The sequence below is a fragment of the Ovis canadensis genome, chromosome 16 (assembly GCF_042477335.2).
Source record: "Ovis canadensis isolate MfBH-ARS-UI-01 breed Bighorn chromosome 16, ARS-UI_OviCan_v2, whole genome shotgun sequence".
Lineage (NCBI taxonomy): Eukaryota > Metazoa > Chordata > Mammalia > Artiodactyla > Bovidae > Ovis > Ovis canadensis.
In genome coordinates this window covers 23,901,217-23,921,639 of record NC_091260.1, presented here as the reverse complement: position 1 = coordinate 23,921,639, position 20,423 = coordinate 23,901,217, and the positions used below count along the sequence as shown (strand labels likewise).

The following is a 20,423-nucleotide window of genomic DNA, read 5'->3' as shown; positions in this document are numbered from 1 at the left end:
GGAAAGACTAGAGATCTCTTCAAGAAAATTAGCGATACCAAGGGAACATTTCACGCAAAGATGGGCTCGATAAAGGACAGAAATGGTAGGGTCCTAACAGAAGCAGAAGATATTAGGAAGACATGGCAAGAATACACAGAAGAACTGTACAAAAAAGATCTTCATGACCCAGATATTCATGATGGTGCAATCACTAATCTAGAGCCAGACATCCTGGAATGTGAAATCAAGTGGGCCTTAGAAAGCATCACTACAAACAAAGCTAGTGGAGGTGATGGAATTCTAGTTGAGCTGTTTCAAATCCTGAAAGATGATGCTGTGAAAGTGCTACACTCAATATGCCAGCAAATTTGGAAAACTCAGCAGTGGCCACAGGACTGGAAAAGGTCAGTTTTCATTCCAATCCCAAAGAAAGGCAATGCCAAAGAATGCTCAAACTACTGCACAATTGCACTCATCTCACATGCTAGTAAAGTAATGCTCAAAATTCTCCAAGCCAGGCTTCAGCAATACGTGAACCATGAATTTCCTGATGTTCAAGCTGGTTTTAGAAAAGGCAGAGGAATCAGAGAACAAATTGCCAACATCTTCTGGATCATGGAAAAATCAAGAAAGTTCCAGAAAAACATCTATTTCTGCTTTATTGACTATGCCAAAGCCTTTGACTGTATGGATCACAATCAACTGTGGAAAATTCTGAAAGAGATGGGAATACCAGACCACCTGACATACCTCTTGAGAAATCTGTATGCAGGTCAGGAAGCAACAGTTAGAACTGGACATGGAACAACAGACTGGTTCCAAATAGGGAAAGGAGTACGTGAAAGCTGTATATTGTCACCCTGCTTATTTAACTTCTATGCAGACTACATCATGAGAAACGCTGGACTGGAAGAAGCACAAGCTGGAATCAAGATTTCCGGGAGAAATATCAATAACCTCAGATATGCAGATGACACCACCCTTATGCAGAAAGTGAAGAGGAACTAAAGAGCCTCTTGATGAAAGTGAAAGAGGAGAGCGAAAAAGTTGGCTTAAAGCTCAACAGTCAGAAAATGAAGATCATGGGATTTGGTCCCATCACTTCATGGGAAATAGATGGGCAAACAGTGGAAACAGTGTCAGACTTTATTTTTTGGGCTCCAAAATCACTGCAGATGGTGAATGCAGCCATGAAATTAAAAGATGCTTATTCCTTGGAAGAAAAGTTATGACCAACCTAGATAGTATATTCAAAAGCAGAGACATTACTTGGCCGACTAAGGTCCGTCTATCAAGGCTATGGTTTTTCCAGTGGTCGTGTATGGATGTGAGAGTTGGACTGTGAAGAAGGCTGAGCGCCGAAGAATTGAACTGTGGTGTTGGAGAAGACTCTTGAGAGTCCCTTGGACTGCAAGGAGATCCAACCAGTCCATTCTGAAGGAGATCAGCCCTGGGATTTCTTTGGAAGGGATGATGCTAAAGCTGAAGCTCCAGTACTTTGGCCACCTCATGCGAAGAGTTGACTCATTGGAAAAGACTCTGATGCTGGGAGGGATTGGGGGCAGGAGAAGGGGACGAGTGAGGATGAGATGGCTGGATGGCATCACAGACTCAATGGACGTGAGTCTGATGAACTCCAGGAGCTGGTGATGAACAGAGAGGCCTGGCGTGCTGTGATTCATGGGGTCACAGGGAGTCGGACACATGAGCAACTGAACTGAACTTGTATCATCTGTGGGCAAGCGGGACCCAATGATGGCAGTGGTACCCACTTGGGGAGGATATGTTCTGTTTGCCCCTACAGACCCCTTTGCAACCTTCACTAGCCCTGTCTGCCCAGAAGACATCCCCTGGCCTAGAGGAAATTCTTCTACAGACTCTCTTGTTGAGTGCAAGAGGCTCCTGCCACAGTAGGAGACTGCAGGAAGGGAAATGTGTGAGAGGGGGACAGTGAAGCCATGGGCTGTCTCCTGGTCCCTATCCTATCTGGCGGGCTGTGTCCTTCAAGTGAAGGTCATGTGCTCTCCAGGCAGCCCTATCTACATGCTTGCTTCTGGACTCTAGAAATTCCTCCCCTAACCTCAACCCTTCAGGCCCAGAAGTGACAGCCCCTTTGCTACTAGCCCAGAGACACTGCACTTTCTCTTGTAGATCCCTACGCCTGCTCTCACTTCGCAAATAGTCTAATTAAAGCCTCTTCCAGTGATCTTAATTTGAAGTTGCTTCTGTGCTTTGCTGGGACCCTGATGCCTTTGAGGATGGTTGAGAGGGTTAATGTGCACTTAGAAAACATCATGACAATGATAGCTATATCCTCCTTTCTCCTGTGTCCCACTCCTCTTTTCACCCAGGGTTAACCCTTCTATCTAGTTCCTGTTCTGATTCTTTAACAGAGGAGTCAACAAACTCTGCAAAGAGCCAGACAGTTCATCTTTTAGGCTTCATGGGCTACCAGCCTGTCACCATGACTCAACTCTTTCCTTATTGGAAAGAAGCAGCCATAAGCAATATAAAAACAATAAGCATGGCTATGTTCCCATAACATTTATGAACACTAATATTTGCCTTTCTTAGAATTTTCATGGGTCATGTAACAGTCTTATTTTGATTATTTTTCAACCATTTGAAAAATATAAAAACCATTTTCAGCTCTCAAGTTATACAAAAACAGACAGGCTTTGTACTCCACTCCATAGTTTGCCAACCCCTGCTTTAACAAAGTTCTGAGATTTAGCATTTATACTACACCAGAGAGCTTTTAAGCTCCAAATTATTATTCTACTTTTCTTGTAGTTTCCTTTTAATTTAAGAAGCCTACAAATTCATTCTTTGAAGCCAAAGCTTGCTAACTCTTTACCATCATCTTTGCCAAATGGCTTCCAAAATCCTGTCCCATAGCACATTCAGACCCCTCCCCTCTATAGCATCTTCCAGGGAAAATGACCCTGAAGCTGTTCCCACACAAGAAACCCATCCTAGCACTGTCTCATCTAGGAAAAGGCACAGCCAGGACTAGCCCAAGGTGATTCACTCCTGGAGATAACAGCGTGGTGTATCTGGACAAACCCTGTATACTGGCAGTGTTGAGAAGATGAGGATAGTGTTTGCAGGATTCCACCTGATTATGTCCACCGTGGGCTGCTACCCATTCAGGACATTTATGTATATCTGATGATTTACCACTCTGATGATGATTCTCTCCTTCCTCCCTTCCTCCAAAGGCCAATCTGATCAGCTGGTGCAAAAGTGCTGGTAGATACTAAGCTGTTTAACCCACTCCAACAAACATGACTTTTACAGACACAGACATTCTTGAATTTCTTTCATCCAGTCTTTAAAATAATCATGGGGTCGCAAAGAGTCGAACACGACTGAGCGACTGAACTGAACTGAACTGAACTTATCTAAGCAGTGATTTTCAACTCTGGCTGCACATTAGAATCACCTGGAAAGCATTTGAAAATGCTGATGTGCAGACTCCACCCTACAGTGATTACAACGTTTGCGATTTTACAGTGCTTCCCAGTGAATTCTGGTGCAAAGTGAGGCTTTAGAATTATGGACCTAGAGGGATGGCCAAGGACAAAATTTTCAGGCAACTGAAGGAGGTCATGTCACAGCGCACCCATTCAAATCACAAATGCTTTATTTTTCTTACTCTCCATGCAGAGTTGCAAAAATGAAGGCAGTTGGGAGAATGGACTAGAAATAAAAATTACTGTGCACCTAGTTTGTGTTTTGCTTGTATTGGTAACTTTTCGTTCATTTACTCATTCATCTAATAGCATTTTTAAAGTTACTCTGTGCCAGGCACCCTGCTAAACACTGCATATATGAGGTGAGTAATACAGGCATGATCTCTGCCCTCATGGAGCTTATATTCTCATGGGTGGAAAGTGTAGAGGAAATGAACTAATTATGACACAATTATTATTCAATGGCAATTAAGTCTTACAACCTCAGAATACACCTTCCATGGGTATCAACCTACTTGAGAGAGATCAGGCAATCTGGCTAAACCTCAAAGCATGAACAAGAACTTATGAAATTAAAAGTGGCGATGGCAGAAGGAACCACACATGCAAAGGCCCTGTGGTAAGTAGGTAGGAGTTTAGAGCTTTTGAAGAACTGAAGACAATGTGGGTGAAATTCAGAGAGCAAAAGAATAGTGGGATACATGAGGGCCATGGCCTTGGAGGCCTTATTAAGACACTATACATTACCTCATTTGTACTTCATTAATGTCTGCATTTTATAGACTCAGAACACCAGTAACATGCTCAGGGTGTCATCACTGGAAAAGAGGTGAGGCCAGCACTCAAACCCCCTCAGTTTAATTCCCCCTCTGTACTTTTATAGTGAGAGGATTCCCTACAAACAGAGATTATAAATCCCTGAAGAAGGAAATGGAAACCCACTCCAGTGTTCTTGCTTGGGAAATCCCATGGGCAGAGGAGCCTGGCGGGCTAGTCACAAGAGTCTGACGCTGCTGCTGCTGCTGCTGAGTCGCTTCAGTCGTGTCCGACTCTGTGCGACCCCGTAGACGGCAGCCCACCAGGCTCCCCTGTCCCTGGGGTTCTCCAGGCAAGAACACTGGAGTGGGTTGCCACTTCCTTCTCCAATGCATGAAAGTGAGAAGTGAAAGTGAAGCCGCTCAGTTGTGTCCGACTCTTAGCGACCCCATGGACTACAACCTACCAGGCTCTTCCGTCCATGGGATTTTCCAGGCAAGAGTGCTGGAGTGGGGTGCCATTGCCTTCTCTGGAGTCTGACACTACTTAGAAACTAAACCACCACAACCAAACGCCTCTGGAAGATTGTTCCAAGGTGTTTCGTGTGGGGCCAACCTACCACTCATGAGTCAGCACCCAGATGCGCAGGGTTACTGTTCCCTCCAACAACCCTGACCTGGTAGGCTCAAACTGACAACTCTGCCTCTCTTGCTCATTCAGATACTAGGGGGACTCAGAGATGAATAAAATAATGTGTTAACATAAGGCAGGTTGTAACAATGCTTGGAAAGAAAGCAGCCTGTTCTAAGACTAATAGTGTCAGAGGGACTGATTTTGATTAAGAACATAAAACGTGAATCCAGCTATGATGGATGATAGCCCATATTGATCAAGGGTTAACTACAATGCCTTATTTGACTGTTGTCTCTGGTTTGATAGTATTACTAATTTTGTTCTAGCTTATACCCTCAGTCATCTTCTGTATGAAAGCTCTTAGGCAATCTGAATAAAAGGTGTCTTTTTTTTAATGGTTTTAAAAATAAGTTATAAATCATTTGTGTTTCTATATAGTGTCTTTTCATATAGAAATGTAATACTGTGCTTATATGTAGATGTATAGATTGCTGTTGTTCAGTCTCTAAGTTGTGACCACCTCTTTGTGACCTCATGGACTATAGCATGCTCCTCCACTACTTCCTGGAGTTTGCTCAGATTAATGTCCATTGAGTCTGTGATACTGTCTATCTCATAGTGCATTATAGGTGGATTCTTTACCACTGAGCCACCAGGGAAGCCCAGATACATAGATAGGAAGGAACAAAATAAAAGGAATACAAGAATCTACTTCAGAGAAATTAACTTTCACTTTATGAAGGAAAAGATTGTCCTGCACCTCCAAGTCAGTCTGCGACAGAATTCGGAAAAAGTTCCTATCACTGCACCACAATAATAATAATCAGAAAAAAATCATTCATTGATTTATTTATCAGTACTTATGAGCACTTACATACCAAGCACTAGAGACACAGATGAAAATACAGAATCTCAACACTAGTAGATTTAACAGTCTTTTCTACAAGAGAGGATAGAAGCAATGTACTTCAGTTCAGTTCAGTCACTCAGTCGTGTCAGACTCTTTGTGACCCCATGAACTGCAGCACGCCAGGCCTCCCTGTCCATCACCAACTCCCAGAGTTTACCCAAACTCATGTCCATCAAGTTGGTGATGCCATCCAGCCATCTCATCTTCTGTCGTCCCCTTCTCCTCCTGCCCCCAATCCCTCCCAGCATCAGTCTTTTCCAATGAGTCAACTCTTCGCATGAAGTAGCCAAAGTATTGGAGTTTCAGCTTCAGTGTCAGTCCATGCAATGAATACCCAGGACTGATCTCCTTTAGGATGGACTGGTTGGATCTCCTTGCAGTCCAAGGGACTCTCAAGAGTCTTCTCCAACAGCACAGTTCAAAAGCATCAATTCTTCAGCACTCAGCTTTCTTCAGAGTCCAACTGTCACATCCATACATGACCACTGGAAAAACCACAGCCTTGACTAGACGGACCTTTGTTGGCAAAGTAATGTCTCTGCTTTTGAATATGCTGTCTAGGTTGGTCATAACTTTCCTTCCAACGAGTAAGTGTCTTTTAATTTCATGGCTGCAATCACCATCTGCAGTGATTTTGGAGCCCAAAATAATAAAGTCCGACACTGTTTTCACTGTTTCCCCAGCTACCCCGAGGCAGTGGCCGAGAGGAGCAAGCCCACGTCCAAGGAGCAGCAGCTGCATGGCAGCAGGAGGGCCAAGAGGAGCTACTCCATGTCCAAGATCAGGAGGGGTGACCTCATCCAAGGTAAGAAGCAGTGGCTGTGCTTTGCTGGAGCAGCTGTGAAGAGATACCCCACCTCCAAGGTATGAGAAACCTAAGTAAGACAGTAGGTGTTGCAAGAGGGCATCAGAGGGCAGACACACTGAAAACGTAATCACAGAAAACTAGCCAATCTGATCACACAGACCACAGCCTTGTCTAACTCACTGAAACTCAGCCATGCTGTGTGGGGCCACCCAAGACAGATGGGTCATGGTGGAGAGGTCTGACAGAATGTGGTCCACTGGAGAAGGGAATGGCAAACCACTTCAGTATTCTTTCCTTGAGAATCCCATGAACAGTATGAAAAAGCAATGTACTTAGCCCAATGCAAATCAGAAATTCTTAAAGTTTAATAGAAGAAAAGAGAGTGGTAATACTTTATAGTTACTGTTTATTTCTACCAGGATTATCTTTTTCTACTCTACTCCTTCACCCCAAAGTTTTTCAAATGTGAACATCCAAAAAATTAAGGTCAATAAAAATTGCCATTATTTGGTAATTAGGGAAGAACACATTGTGAATAAAATTTAAGCAATGGGCAAGGACATTCTGGAGCATGATCAAAAAATTGTACAAATTTTGGAAAATTGTACAAGTCTTCCCAAAAGGGCCTGATCCAGTTCCAAAATCAGCAATGTACATGAGATTGCTCCAATCCTCTTCCAGATGGTTTGAGGAAATGGGAGCTGAGTCCTAGACATAATGCTTAGTATAAGAGATAGAAATGGACAAATAAAAAGCTTCATTAAAATCCTAAAATAAAATGGTAAAGTCTGCAGCAGATGGTATGGATTATACACAGTTAAATGTCTGACAAAGGCAGTCGTGATTTTTTAATCAGCAACAAGGATTTGGGAGAAAATGGGAAGACTGAAAACACAGTATTGATTTTTGAAAATGGAAGTAAGATTATCCTAACCAGTTCCTCAGGTAAACTTTTTCAATTTCTATTGAAATATTCAGTTTGAGTCTAACAATCAAGGAGGCATCTCAGCCCACTTTCTGAGACCCAGTGGGAGGTGGTGGGGAAGGGCCAGTCTTCTCCTCTTCTTCTCCAAAAACAGCCAACAACTGCTCAGAACAGTTGACCTTGGGGGACCAGCACACCTGCCCATGGTCAGGAGAGGTGACGGAGTGGGGAGGCCCTGCTAAGTTCCACACACCAGTCTATTGCATATCAAAATCACACCATGTATGTACATATATGCACACAGGTACAGATGTACATATACATCACCAGTCACCCTCTTTCCTCTCTTAAAAGCTATTTCTTCTACCCTATAACCCAGCTAGCATTTGGCAAAAGAGAAGAGACTCAGGCCCTCAGAGCGCAATGAAGCCTCTCCCAGTGTATTCCCCAAACTAAGATGCATAAGAACACCTTCCTGGTCCTCTTTGGAGACCACTGAGCCAGAGTTGTGCCTAGGAACAGCCTTCTCTTTCTCCCTTCCAAGAAGACTCCAGGGGCCATCACCTCACATGTCCTTCAGTCACCCTTCCCTCAAGTAAAATGTTAAAAATGGCAATAGACTATAAGAACTTTGCTTTCAAGGGCCACAAACACTTACCGTACAATACTTTGTGCCAGCCCCACCCACATCAAACTTATTCTCATTAATACTTTGCCTCTCACCTTCTCATCCTCCAACATTATGAACCTTAATTTCATCAGCCAGCCATCCCAGTTTCCTAGATTTGAGCACATGCAGCTGTCTGTTCATCATACCCATTATAAGTGTCCTTAGTAGGTTGTCAGTTGCCTTTGATGTGTTAATGTGTGGTCTAGATGCACTGAAAGTGTGGTTCCAGGATTAACAACATCGGTAGAATTATTAGAGAAATGCAAAGCAAAACTACAATGAGGTGCCACCTCACAAAGGTCAGAATGGCCACCATTAAAAAGTCTACAAATAACAAATGTTGGAGAGGGTGTGGAGAAAAAGGGAACCCTCGTCCACTGTTGTTGGGAATGTAACTTGGAACAGCCACTATGGAAAACAGTATGGTGATCCCTCAAAAACTAAAACTAGAGTTGCTATATGTTCCAGCAATTCCACCCCGGGGCATGTATCCAGACAAAACTATAATTCAGAAAGATACATGCACCCCACTGTTCACAGCAGCACCCTTCACAACAACCAAGACATGGAAATAATCTAAATGTCCATCAACAGATGAATGGATAAAGAAGATGCAGAATAAATACAATGGACTATTAGTCATAAAAAAGAATAAAATAATGCCATTTGCAGCAACATGGATGGACCTAGAGATTATCATACTAAATGAAGCCAAAAAGATAAAGACAAATACTGAATGATATCACTTACATGAGGAATCTGAAATATGGCACAAATGAACATATCTATGAAACAAAAACATATTTATAGAGAACAGAATTGTGGTTGCCAAGGGGAAGGTGCAGCGGGGAAGGGAAGGATAGGGAGTTTGGAATTAGCAGATGCAAGCTATAATATACAGAATGGATAAATGACAGACCCTATTATGGCAGAGGGAACTATATTCAATATCCTGTGATAAACCATAATGGAAAAGAATATAAACACAATGTATATATATCTAACTGAACTATTCTGCTGTATAGAAGTTAACACTGTAAGTCAACAATACTTCAATAAAAAAGAAAAGAAATAAAATACAAAGATCAGAAGGAAAAAAAAAATTCAGCAGAACTCTAGGCCTCACCCCAGATCTCCTGAGGCAAAATCTCCATTTTAACACTATCCTGGGTGATCCTTATGCATACGAAAGTTTAAAAATTACTGAAAAATAGTTCTCTGTCTAAACTTCAAGGCGCTTATCATACTCCTAAATACAGGTTGGGAGTAAACATGAAATGTTAACTGAGTCACTAGAATTGGATTTTAAAGAGATAATGAGGGAATATCTAACAAATAGCTGTCAATACTATTTACATCTTGACTCCATAATCTACGTCCCTTATATGAAGCACTTTGAGAACTCAATGACTCTATGTATTTAAGTGTGAGTGCCAGAGAAGTTCAAAGAAAGGAGAGCTTGATGTGGGATATCCAGGTGTGGGGGGGAAATACCACTGAGACAGCAGGACTTGAACCAAAGATAAGTGGATAAGACCTTGCTAAAATATAACTACTAGGAAAATCTTGTAAATCTAAAACAGATGGATTGAGTTGTCAGCTAGTGTTTACCAACCATGTGAACCTCAATAAATTGCTTCTTTTCTCCCAGCATTAATAAACCAGGAAGGTAACACAGCAGAGTGGAAACAAGACTTGGTGTCAGAAGGACCCACCTCCAATTCTAGCCAGTCTATGTCACCTTGGGACAGTTACCTTCCCTCGCTAAGCCTCAGCAGCCTACCTAAAAATGAGAGTAATACCTGAGAATTCAATAATATGAGAATAAACTTCTCAGATGTATCTGTTGCATAACAGGCGGTCAACTAACATTACTTTACTGTTGCTCCTCCCTTCCTCTGGCAAAGAATTGGGCCAAGAGAAATGTGTTGCCAAGGACAGTCTGGATGAGGAAAGTCCTGAAGAGCTCAAGTTTGATGGGGCAAGAACTAAGGGTCATCGTGCAAAAGTGAGATCAGTATTTCAGGAAGACCAGCCTAGTAGTGTTTCCAGAATGGACTAGAGAGACAGACAGGTGATTGCAATAGTGAATTGGCAAGTTCGCTGAAATTCATAAAGGACTTTGTACCAGCTTTCACAGCACATCCGCGTGGATCATTTATCTCTGCCCCCAGATCTACTCTGCACTTCACCAGCTCTAACCTGCATATTTGAGGACTGGGTTTCTTGCCAACTGGCTTCCAGATAGGAACAGCCAATGGGAGGCTAGAAAGCTTGAGGTAGTAGGAGGAAGAGAGCTGTTTACCCTTTCCTAACCCTGCTCAAGGTGGCATCTTACAGCTCATTTCTCCTGGGTGCCTCCAGCTCCAACAGGCAACCTTGGGCTTTGGGCTCCTTGCTTCCACCAGGCAGCCTTTGCAGAACTCCCCAACTCTAGGCTCTGGTGACACCTCCACCCTCTGTGGTCTCTCTGGTGTGATGGTGTGACAAGCTCCCAGCCACTGCCAACCTCTGAGTTGCTGTACCCTCTCCTTCTTGCTTCTCAGTTTTACCATCACCTAGGTAACCATACTAAAATATAACAAAACTATAATATGGCTTCCTGTACTATATTAGGGATGGAGCCAAAGCAAAAACAATACTCAGTTGTGGATGTGACTGGTGATAGAGGCAAGGTCCAATGCTGTAAAGAGCAATATTGCATAGGAACCTGGAATGTCAGGTCCATGAATCAAGGTAAATTGGAAGTGGTCCATCAGGAGATGTCAAGAGTGAACATCGACATTTTAGGAATCAGCGAACTAAACTGGACTGGAATGGGTGAATTTAACTCAGATGACCATGATATCTACTACTGCGGGCAGGAATCCCTTAGAAGAAATGGAGTAGCCATCATGGTCAACAACAGAATCCGAAATGCAGTACTTGGATGCAATCTCAAAAACAACAGAATGATCTCTGTTTGTTTCCAAGGGAAACCATTCAATATCATAGTAATCCAAGTTTATGCCCCAAACAGTAATGCTGAAGAAGATGAAGTTGAATGGTTCTATGAAGACCTACAAGACCTTGTAGAACTAACATCCAAAAAAGATGTCCTTTTCATTATAGGAGACTGGAACGCAAAAGTAGGAAGTCAAGAAACACCTGGGGTGACAGGCAAATTTGGTCTTGGAATGGGGAATGAAGCAGGGCAAAGGTTAATGAAGTTTTGCCAAGAGAATGCACTGGTCATAGCAACCTCTTCCAACAACACAAGAGAAGACTCTACACATAGGCATCACCAGATGGTCAACACTGAAATCAGATTGATTATATTCCTTGCAGCCAAAGATGGAGAAGCTCTATACAGTCAACAAAAACAAGACAGGGAGCTGACTGTGGCCCAGATCATGAGCCCCTTAGTGCCAAATCAGACTTAAATTGAAGAAAGTAGGGAAAACTACTAGACCATTCAGGTATGATCTAAATCAAATCCCTTATGATTATACAGCAGAAGTGAGAAATAGATTTAAGGGACTAGATCTGATATATAGAGTGCCTGATGAATTATGGACAGAGATTCATGACATTGTACAGGAGACAGGGATCAAGACCATCCCCATGGAAAAGAAATGCAAAAAAACCAAAATGGCTGTCTGTGGAGGCCTTACAAATAGCTGTGAAAAGAAGAGAAGCAAAAAGCAAAGGAGAAAAGGAAAGATATAAGCATCTGAATGCAGAGTTCCAAAGAATAGCAAGAAGAGATAAGAAAGCCTTCGTCAGAGATCAATGCAAAGAAATAGAGGAAAACAACAGAATGGGAAAGACGAGAGATCTCTTCAAGAAAATTAGAGATACCGAGGGAACATTTCATGCAAAGATGAGCTCGATAAAGGACAGAAATAGTATGGACCTAACAGAAGCAAAAGATATTAAAAGAGGTGGCAAGAATATACAGACGAACTATACAAAAGAGATCTTCACAACCTACATAATCACAATGGTGGGATCACTCACCTAGAGCCAGACATCCTGGAATGGGAAGTCAAGTGGGCCTTAGGAAGCATCACTACGAACAAAGCTAGTGGAGGTGATGGCATTCCAGTTGAGCTATTTCAAATCCTGAAAGATGATGCTGTGAAAGTGCTGCACTCAATATGCCAGCAAATTTGGAAAACTCAGCAGTGGCCACAGGACTGGAAAAGGTCACTTTTCATTCCAATCCCAAAGAAAGGCAATGCCACAGAATGCTCAAACTACCACACAATTGCACTCATCTCACATGCTAGTAAAGTAATGCTCAAAATTCTCCAAGCCAGGCTTCAGCAATACGTGAGCCGTGAACTTCCAGATGTTGAAGCTGGTTTTAGAAAAGGCAGAGGAACCAGAGATCAAATTGCCAACATTGCTGCATCATCGAAAAAGCAAGAGAGTGCCAGAAAAACATCTATTTCTGCTGTATTGACTATGCCAAAGCCTTTGATTGTGTGGATCACAATCAACTGTGGAAAATTCTGAAAGAGATGGGAATACCAGACCACCTAACCTGCCTCTTGAGAAACCTATATTCAGGTCAAGAAGCAACAGTTAGAACTGGACATGGAACAACAGACTGGTTCCAAATAGGAAAAGGAGTCCGTCAAGGCTGTATATTGTCAGCCTGCTTATTTAACTTATATGCAAAGTACATCATGAGAAAGCCTGGGCTGGAAAAAGCACAACCTGGAATCAAGATTGCTGGGAGAAATACCAATAACCTCAGATATGCAGATGACACCACCCTTATGGCAGAAAGTGAAGAGGAACTAAAAAGCCTCTTGATGAAAGTGAAAGAGAAGAGTGAAAAAGTTGGCTTAAAGCTCAACATTCAGAAAACGAAGATCATGGCATCTGGTCCCATCACTTCATGGGAAATAAATGGAGAAACAGTGGAAACAGTTTCAGACTTTATATTTTGGGGCTCCAAAATCACTGCAGATGGTGACTGCAGCCATGAAATTAAAAGATGCTTACTCCTTGGAAGGAAAGTTATGACCAACCTTGATAGCATATTCAGAAACAGAGACATTACTTTGCCAACAAAGGTCCATCTCGTCAAGGCTATGGTTTTTCCAGTGGTCATGTATGGATGTGAGAGTTGGACTGTGAAGAAAGCTGAGCGCCGAGGAATTGATGCTTTTGAACTGTGGTGTTGGAGAAGACTCTTGAGAGTCCCTTGGACTGCAAGGAGATCCAACCAGTCCATTCTGAAGGAGATCAACCCTGGGATTTCTTTGGAGGGAATGATGCTAAAGCTGAAACTCCAGTACTTTGGCCACCTCATGCGAAGAGTTGACTCATTGGAAAAGACTCTGATTTGGGGAGGGATTGGGGGCAGGAGGAGAAAGGGACGACAGAGGATGAGATGGCTGGATGGCATCACTGACTCGATGGACGTGAGTTTGGGTGAACTCCGGGAGTTGGTGATGGACAGGGAGGCCTGGCGTGCTGCAATTCATGGGGTCGCAAAGAGTTGGACATGACTGAGTGACTGAACTGAACTGTACTATATTATTCCTTCTAACTAAAGATTAAAAGTCATTTATATTGCCCAGCTAGACCTTATCTGGCAACAGCATCGAAATCACAATGCATCTTAGATGATTTTTATATGATGATATGGAAAATATAGAAATAAAACCTATATAATGACTGATCTTCCACTGAAGAGAGGGAGTAAAATTGGGGTCAGAATTCTCCAACCAAAACATATCACGAATCCATTAACACAGGATAATTATTAATCTGGGACTGTAATGGTACCTGTGAGTGTGTCACATTTAATTTAGCCCTTTCACGTGTGATCTGGAAAGGTGAATAACAAATGCAAAAATTAATTCCACAGGCCTACTCAGGAGATATTGCAAATACCCAAAGGATTGTGAAATAATCATACACAAAAAAAAAACCTTACAGTTAGAGAAATATGGGCAGGATATGGTGGTGAAACTTACCAAAACGCATAGCTGAATCAGAATAGTATAATGAGATACTGCCCCCAAATCACATTTGCATAGTTAAAAGAAAGCAATCAAAAACACAGATATTCCATAGGTAGGAAAGAAAGTAAGAAATGAATAAAGCTGAGAAGACCAAGAATGACAGTGCAAATTTGTATGTAATTTTGAAATACGATAGAGGAAAAAGAGCCTAGTTAAGTTGAACTTTAACTACAGACACCCTGTGGCTTTAAAAAGAAAAAAAAACAAACAACAACAAAAGATACTCTCTCTCCCTCCAACTTCCAATCACTCCCCCAATTTACACACTATGGATCAGGTCTTATTCACTATGCCTTATTCAGTTTTGTGTAGCTCAATAACGAAAATGAGAAAAATATTAAGAATTGTAAGAACTCTGGGAAATAAATCCGAAAGATAATCAGCTAGAGGATACGAGTGATAAAGGAAGCTGAAAGAACCAGATTGGCTGAACAAGCCTATTTCTAGCACAGACCCAGAGAAAATTAGGCATATTGTGCGGAGCAAACAAATTCCAATTAGGGAATAGGTCTCAATGTTGACCTAATCATCAAGTATCCAGCTTTCATTTTTATGGGACAAATCCAAGCAAGTAAAATAAATTCTTGGAGACAAAACTGATCTTTCTAATAAGGAAAGTGACTTCCTCTTTTTCCATGAAACCCCAGATGGTCAAAAAACAAAACCCAGTATATCATTTTTTTGTTCAGCTTGAACCTTAAATCCTTCTATAAGGATAGTATTGACTTTGAGGGATCCAGACAGTGTGTTTCTATGTGGTCAAGAAGGGTTCTCTTTTAGGGAAAGAAGAGTTCAAAATAAGGACAAAAACTCTTAACTACACAAGGATATAGCTGGCACAAAGTAGCAGCCATCACCAGTAGGATGGCTTGCTCCCTAGTAAATTATTAGGTGAACGAAGAATAAAGGATTAAAGTGAAGCACTCATAGCTCCGTGTTAAGCTGGGCTGTTATAATCTAAGTATTCATGAGAAACCATTTTAGAATTTAGAAGTGGGTGGGAGAGAAGTAACTCAAGTCAACTGTAATATAGTAAGGGTCTGTCACATGATCTAATTACAGAAATGAAAGCAACCCAGGAATTATGTGGCCTATTCAAGTCTGCAGGGAGGATGAACAAAGAATATAATTATCCATCAAGCCTGTTGATGAAACAATTACTATTTAAAGCAGATATAGATTTAAAATTAATTTGCTTCTGCATTCTGCGGATTTGGGGATGGAGATAAACAGTGTTTGAAGTTTAATTATCCATGTGTAAGATGAAGGGGCTCATTTCAATTCGGTTAGCACTGCAGAGCGTTTGGGATGGTGTGAAAGGAAGGATCTGACTCGGTTGCAAGTCCCGGCACTGCCAAAACCTGTGATTAAAGCGAGCAAGGAGGCTCCCTCAGCCTAATCCCCACAGGATGTGGTAATATCACAGGAGAGAGGGTGCAATTGCAAATTAATATTTAAATGAACACTAGTTTGAAATTTACCTGGAGGGGGAAATACACTATCTCTAAAAGAACAGAAGAGGGCCAGCCAAAGAGCTCCAGACTCCACACCCATGCGATCGAGGGAGTGGAGACCTTCACGCATGTTTGAGCAAAGAGGACATCTACCTGCCAGCTACTCTGAATGGACTGATTCTTATCAGAGGCCATGTGGGCAGTGTCCCAGGAACAAACAGCAGGGCTGAGGGGAGGGCAGGGTGAAAGGGTGAATTGGAGCTGGAGTGCAAGATAAAAAACAGAGACCAGAAAATTCAAAAGTTAAAGAATGACTATGGAGATGCATGGAATCGTGTCTGTGCTCAGACATCAAAACCCTCCCGGACAGAATTTCCAGATGTCAGATCTACTCACTGGCTGCACAGAGGAGGTGTGCTCAGTGACCCGGTCAGCTCAAAGGGCTTGGAGCAGGGGGCTATGTGGTGTGGTGGTTCAAAAGGTGGACTTGAGGTTGGACCGGCATGAGTGTAAATCCAACCCTGCCGCTTCTCAATTTTGAGACCGCCTCTAAGCATTTGGCTCTCTAAATCCCTTGCATCTCACAGATGACATGATTTATTTCCTCATTGGATAGCTGTAAGTATTAAATGTGGTTACAAGGGAAAACCTCGGGTCCTCTCCCCACTTAAACTTCCAAGGTGTTTTGGGTAAAGAATCTCTTAAAAGTGGACTGCAGAGCCCAGAAACAGAGAGACTCTGCCTCCTCACCTAGCTTCCCTTTCCCTCCGCACCACTCTCGCCACTCAGCCTCCTTTAACTCCTCCACTCTCTCTCCTGCCTAAAGGTCCAACCATTCACTTTTGTCTTTGCCTCAGAACAATTTCCCTCCAGCCTCCACCTTAAGCATTCAACATCTATCCGTTCTGCAGATCTCAGCTCCTGGTATCTTGGGTGGTAGTTAGAAGCACAGGCTTTGAGGACAACTCATTACGTTCAATGGAGAAGGCAATGGCACCCCACTCCAGTACCCTTGCCTGGAAAATCCAATGGACAGAGAAGCCTGATAGGCTGCAGTCCATGGGGTCGCTAAGAGACTGACTGAGCGACTTCACTTTCACTTTTCACTTTCATGCATTGGAGAAGGAAATGGCAACCCACTGCAGTTTTCTTGCCTGGAGAATCCCAGGGACAGAGGAGCCTAGAAGGCTGCCGTCTGTGGGGTCGCAGAGTCGGACATGACTGAAGCGACATAGCAGGAGTAGCAGCATTACGTTCAAAATCCCAATTCCACATTTACTATCTGTGTGACTGTCACCCATCTAAGAGTCAACTCCTTACTACAAACAGGTACGAATGCCAGCAGAGATGGGCCTTATACTGTTGTCGGAAGGAGCACAGGAAAGGATACGTGTGACAGTCTCAGCACACAGCCTGGTCCTGGGGAGCACTGCTTTTGCCAGAATCTTCAAAGCCCTCCCTACTTTGTCGCTTGTCAGGGTGGCAACTTTATGTTTGTGTGATTATTTCCATCTGCCCATCTCTCTGCCAGAATGGAAGCTCCACAGGGGCAGGAGCTTTCCAGTGTTTAGCCCACAGAACAGATGCAGTTCCTAGCAGAATACACACCCAAGCATACGCTGAGGAATAAATGAGTGTAAATGCTGAGCACAGTACCTGGCGTGTCCCAGGACCTCAATAGTAGCTTTTCAATAATAACCCACTGATAATGCCAACTGATAAGTGAAAAAATTAATATTCACTTTGCCCCAAGGTTCTCAACTAGAAGTCATTTTGCCTCCCACCCTGCCCCACCCCAGGGAAGACTGGCAATGTCTGGATGGGCAGGGAGAGGGGCATGTGGGTGCTACTGGCACCTGGTATCCAGAGGCCCTGCTAAACGTCCTGCATGCACAGGGCAGCCTTCCCATGACACACAGCTATCCAGCACAAAGTGCAATGACACTGAGGTTGAGAATTTGGCCTTCTTTCAGTTTTCCCTGATCAGTTAATTCACCAGTTGAGTTACAGCAGGCAAATCCAGCTTAAAGTAATCATTATCACCTTTCATCCTGTCCGTTCCTGTAGGTACAAGGCCATCTTTGCCTCCCCCTCTGTCCCCAAACTCTGTTGGCCCAACTGAACAGTCTTATTTCTTCTCACCCCTGTGACCAGTGGAAGCTTGAAATGTGGGCATGTGGGTGAAGCTGAAGAAGAGCACACACTCCAAGATGTTGCCCCCTTTGTTCCCTCTTTTGCCTCATACACACATGCCTATTTTCAGCAGAGCTTTGGTACAAGCCAAACATGATTGCTGCTACTTGGCTTTCAGGACAGAGCTTGGTTATGAACTCATGCTTCAAGAAAGTTCGGCTGGCCAAAATGCAGAGCAGGGGCCAACATATATGAACTCTCAGGTCTAATACAGAGGTCACTCTCAGGTGCAAGAGAATTTGCTCCAACAATAAGCCCTGGGCTCAAAATGGTCAAATGTAGTCACAGGGATGAATTATAGGATCTGAGAAAAAGTAGGATAATGGGACAAAATTGCTCTGAAGTGGCAATCCAGGTAATAGCAAATGTACCAATACACACGAATGCTAGCCGTTAATACAAATTTTAAAACTCAGCCTTTAGTTGATTGCCTAAAATGACATGTTCACAATGGTTAAAAGTATGTCAAACAGAAATTACAAGTGTTGCCAAGGGTGTGAAGACATTGAACCCCTTGCACACTGTTGGCTAGAAGGCATAATGGTTCAGCCACAGTAGAAACCAGTTTGGCTGTTCCTCATAACCTTAAAAGTAGAGCGCAGGATACAGCATGCTTGGGGCTGGTGCATGGGGATGACCCAGAGAGATGTTATGGGGAGGGAGGTGGGAGGGGGGTTCATGTTTGGGAATGCATGTAAGAATTACAGATTTTAAAATTTAAAAAATAAAAAACGTAAAAAAAAAAGTAGAGTCATTCTATAATCCAGCAATTATGTTAATATCAATATAAATTAGGCATAGAACCAAAAGAATTGAAAAACAGAGAAATAAGAACATAGACGTACATATTCACATCAACACTATTCACAACCCCAAAATGTTGAAATAACCCAAATATCCATAGATAAATAAACGGTGGTATATCCTTACAATGGAATATTATGCAGCCATAAACAGTGAAGAGAACTGATACATGCATGCTACAGTATGAGTACACCTACAAGAACAGTATGCAAAACAAAGTCATGTAATACATGTAACACATGACTGTTTATATAAAATTCTAGAATAAATAAATCCACAAAAACAGAATGTGCATTAGTTGTTTCTAGGTGCTGCAAAAAGAGAGAAATGCAGAGAAATGCAGGAAAACTGTTTACTCGGTTAGAGATTTTACTGATTAATACAGACTATCATCTCCTTAATTAAGACAGAAATATTTTGGAACTAGATGAATATGATTGCACAACACCGAGAATGTACTAATACCACTGAACTGTTCCCTTTTAAAATGGTTGATTTTATGTTATGTAAATTTCATCTCAATAAATGACTTTTTTAAAGCTTTCCAGAATCACACAAAATTGACAAACACTGAAAGAGAGAACACTTCAAAATGGAAATAGATATAGTAGCCTGAGGGATTATATGTAATTTATTTTTGCAGTCTTAATATTACTTTTTTCAAAGTAATATTATTGACTATCAAAACTTTATAAAATACATAAAAGCACCACAAAGAATATATGAGACTCCATGAATAATAGTTCCAATTCAGTATCAAATTAACTTTGCAATTAAAAAAAACCCAAGACCCAAGGCATTAAGTAATATAAGCCTACACTGTTGAACATCTATTTCTGCTATAACTTTTATTATAAGTTCATTTCTTTCTAATGGGCAGAGGCCAGGCTGGGGGACCAAGAGTTTCAGGGAAGTAGGTAAGCCTTTTTGACTAAGGCCTCACTTCTATCCTTCCAGCCACATCAGACCAGGCTGACAAAATCTGGTCTCTGATGGACAGAGTTCAAGAAAGCCTCCTTCTCCACATCTGAGCCATCAACCCTCCATGAAAGAAACTAGACTTTCTACTCCTTTCCTTGAAGAGCCTCCTTCCTGCCCACAGCAAGAGGTATCCATAAACTATTTTACTAGTAAGCTCTGGGAATGGGGTGATAGGGGCTTAGTATCCCTGACTTCATGAAAAAGATCACTACCTCCAAAGAATTCACAAATGATGGTGAATTCTATGTCTCACAAACTCTTATCCAACCAAACCTTTATGAGCATGAACATGAATAAAATGAAAAAGGAACAAAAAGAGGAACAGAAGTTTGGAGCTTGGCTCAGCATAGAATGGATACATTACCAGCAAATGAACAGTCAAAGATCCATATTATAACCATACCAGAGTAACAACTGTCTCTATGAAAAGACACCATCCCAATTCACAGATCCAGAGGTTTTGGTTTTAAATGTTCACTCTTACCTTCAACCATCAGTGGCCTCTCTTTCAATGCAATTTTATCACCAGAGCGTCAGCTCTCTTCTTGCAACACTTGCTCCTTCTGTTCTTAGAGCCAACCTGCTCTTCGTGAGTCACTTCCTCCTGATTAAAAAGACCAGATGTCAAAGGTGTGTACCTCTCCTATATCTCCTCCCTAAACAGACTGATAGGACCAAAAGAGCACCTGTTTATAAAAACATGGTAAAGGAAAGAAAGTGAAAGTGTTAGTCACTCAGTCGTGTCCGACTCTTTGCGACCCCATGTACTGTAGCCCGCCAGGCTCCTCTGCCCATGGGATTCTCCAGG

At 42.3% G+C, this 20,423-nt stretch overlaps 1 long non-coding RNA gene across 1 annotated transcript in view; it reads right to left on the bottom strand.

The window, feature by feature from the left end:
• The window catches only part of LOC138421855 (uncharacterized), a 105,249-nt gene extending 85,030 nt beyond the window's left edge, over positions 1–20,219 (bottom strand). The window contains exon 1 of the long non-coding RNA XR_011249655.1: positions 20,100–20,219. This is a non-coding gene — a long non-coding RNA (uncharacterized lncRNA). The remainder of the gene's footprint in view (positions 1–20,099) is intronic.
• Positions 20,220–20,423: the final 204 nt, after the last annotated feature.